This window comes from Arachis hypogaea, chromosome 4 (assembly GCF_003086295.3).
Source record: "Arachis hypogaea cultivar Tifrunner chromosome 4, arahy.Tifrunner.gnm2.J5K5, whole genome shotgun sequence".
Lineage (NCBI taxonomy): Eukaryota > Viridiplantae > Streptophyta > Magnoliopsida > Fabales > Fabaceae > Arachis > Arachis hypogaea.
Genome location: NC_092039.1, coordinates 76,801,422 through 76,804,936, shown reverse-complemented (window position 1 = coordinate 76,804,936; position 3,515 = coordinate 76,801,422).

Below are 3,515 nucleotides of genomic sequence, written 5' to 3'. Positions count from 1 at the left end.
TGTTGATTGGTAATTGGAGAGATTACTAATTGGTTTGGAGTGCACTAAAGCTAGTCTTTCCTTGGTTAATGGAGAACCAAGCATTGGTGGGAGTTCCAAGATGAATACAAGCACAAGCCACCTTGAGAGGAGCCCCCCATAAGTCCAACTTAAGGACAATAAACAAAAGTGCTAGGTGGGAGACACCCCACCATGGTAAAATCTTTTCATTTTCTCTTTTGTATATATGGGTAGAATTAGTTTTATTTCATGTTTTGGTAGTTTGTTAAGTGCATTTGATAGTTTAGTATGTTAAATAAGGTTTTATGGTGTTTTGGTAGCTGTTTGGAGGTTTGGAATGCTTGGATTGGTGTAAAAATATACCAAAAATTTTTGAAAAACAGAGCACCATCCACGCGTACGCACACTGCACGCGTACGCGTACATTGAGCATTTTCGACCATCCACGCGAGCGCGCCATGCACGCGTACGCGTGGGTTGAGAAGTTCCAGCTTCCATGCATTAACCCGAGAGTTAGGCCCACACTGTGTGCGCGTTGTGCCTTTGGCACAACCCCGCTTGCGCGCATGCGCACATGACGCGTACGCGCCACTCTCGAAATAAACCATCCGCGCGTGCGCGCCATGCGTGAGTACGCGTGGATGCCCTTCCTTCACTACATTTCTTTTCTTCTCATTTTTCCATTTCTTTCCTTCTCCTTTCTTCTTTCCTTCCTCTACCCCTCATCCAACACTTCCAAACACCATGGATAACCATTTATTTTAGTTGGTTAATTAGTTAGTTTTCATTTTATTTTCTCTCTTTTCATTATAAGTGCTGGATTATTGACTTTGTTTACTACACCTTGTTGCCTCCTTATTGCCTAAATGCTAATTTAGCATTAATGTTTTTAGATAATCTTTGTTGGATCCTATGATTGAGGTTATATTTTGCTACTTGGTCTTGAGTTTTTCATGCTTATCTTTTGAAAAATACTAAGTGATGAGAATTGCCTTCAAGCTTGTAACTCTTCTTGAATTACATGATTTGGCCACCATGTGATTTGAGCCTTATTTTGTGATTAGGCAACCTCTTGATGATGGATGATGATGTGCATTTACTTTAATGCATGGTATTTCATGATCATATGCATCCATATGTGTTTGACTTGAATGCTTTCATGCTTCTTTAATGCTTGTTTTACCTTACAAGTTTACTTAAAGCATCTCAAGCACACTAGGATAAGTGATGTACATACTTCTTTTGTGACATAACTTTTATGCTAATGTGTGTTCTAAACCGCGCAATTTAGAATTCACACACCTACTTGTCATCAATGTCACACTAATTCACTCACTCATTTCTAGTGAATGACCTCATTCCAACAATGTATGCTTCCTTGCTTTTATATCTTCTCCTCTTATGGTGTTATATTTTTGTTTTTCATGAACAATGCACCACAAGCACACATGGAAGCGGAAGAAAGAACACGTAGCAATCCGGAGAGTCGCCATACCCCCTTGCTCATCTTTGAGTGCACCGAGGACGGTGCAAACTTTTAAGTGTGGGGAGGTCGTCCGACCGGTCGGCAATTTTGGGTGACAAGTTTCTAATTCCAACACTTTTGCATTTCATTCTAGGATTTTAGGATTTTTACTTGCATTTTCTTATCTTTTTGCATATATATACACAATAAGCTTAGTCAAAATAATGAAATTTTTCAAGGATTTCTATCTATAGGGCACCTTAATTGATTCGGGTGAAAACTCTTGATAGAACTTGCTTGAAATATATATATTGTGGATCATGTTTTTTTGAGCTAAGAACACAATCAAGTGAGTTTTGAGCCTAATGGTGTGGTTACATCCTATAACCACTTATTTTCCTTCTTGTGTGCATTATTCTCTTTCTATGAATGTAATCTTTGATTTGTTTGATTCTTTATGTCCATTATTTTGTGTATTCATGCATTTATATGATTGAGGCCATCATTTCATTAGCTCACTTACCCAAATGGCCTTACCTTTTATATTCCTTTGTTAGCCAATTTGAGCCTACGATTAACCCACTTGTTCTTATTTTAGCACATTACAAGCCTTAAAGCGGAAAACAATAAAAGTCCTTAATTTGGATCTTTGATTAGCTTAGGCTAGTGTATGTGAGTACTATTCAAGTGTGGGAACCTTAGGACATTGGGTGAATAGAAGGGTAGTTTTGTATTTTTATTGAATTTATTGGGAATTGGGTAATACTCATGTATTGATCAAATGTAAAACCTTATGCATTGATGCTCTTGTATATAGAAAGAAAAAAAATGAGAAAACAAAAGAAAAAGAAAAGAAAAATAATAGGGAAAGAAAAGAAAAAAAATAGAAAAAAAAGAAAGAAAAAGAAGAAAAATAATAAGAAGGGGACAAAATGCCCCAAAGCGAAGCTCAATAAAGTCAATGCATAAGTGTTGTGAAACGAAAAGAAAATGCACGAGTATGTGAAAAAGTGAGAAAAATGGGTAGTTAGAGTAGAACTTAATTATATAGGATGTCATAGGTTAGGTGGGAAGTCTAAACTTATCAAAGATTCAAATTTCAAGCTCACTTGACCAAATATGCATCCTACCTTGACCCTAGCCCCATTACAACCTAAAGAAAAGACCTCATGATATTTGTATGCATGCATGAAATATATGTCGATTGTTAGAAGAAAAACAAATCTTAGAAAGCATGATTAGGAGAGAATTGAGTGAATCAACCCTAAACACTTGAGCGAATAGAGTGCAAATACATCCGGTGAGGGTTTGATGCTCAATTACATGTTTCCACCAATGATCATCTCCTTTCATGCAAGTTTGTAAAAATATTTAATAGCTCAATTCAATTGTGGTTTGGCATGGTTGTTAATACCTTTTGCCCTTATGCTTATATATGCTTCTTGGAGATTGATTTATTTTGACCAAGCAATTGCATTCATTTAGATAGTTGCATATAGGTAGATTGCATTTAGTTAGTTCCATTGAATAAATGCCATGCCCTTTACTTCATTCTTGGTTTAAGTGTGGGGAGGTTGACAAACCCCATTTGTAGGGTTTATCTTGTATTGAATTTAGGGGATTTTGTCACCTTTCACCCACATTTATTCAATGAAATAGCATAGTTTTGTGATTATCTCCTAATTTGTGCTTAGATATGAAAACATGCTTTCTAGACCTTAAACTAGCTAAATTCAATTCACCTTTGATTCTACTAGATGCCTTGATATGTTTGTTAGTGATTTCAGATTGAAAAGGCTAGGAATGGATCAAAGGAGTGAAGAGGGAAAGCATGCAAAGTGGAGAAATCATGAAAAGTCAAAGAAGTTGAACTCGCCCATGGACGCGCGCGCGTACCTGGCGCTTGCGCGCACCTGCGAATTACCCCATGGACGCGTACGCGTGCTGTGCGCGTACGCGTCGGTGCTGATATATGATTTTTTTAATGAACTCGCAACCAACGAATTCTGAAGGGTTGTGGGGCCCAATTGCAACCAACTTTGGCGCCAAA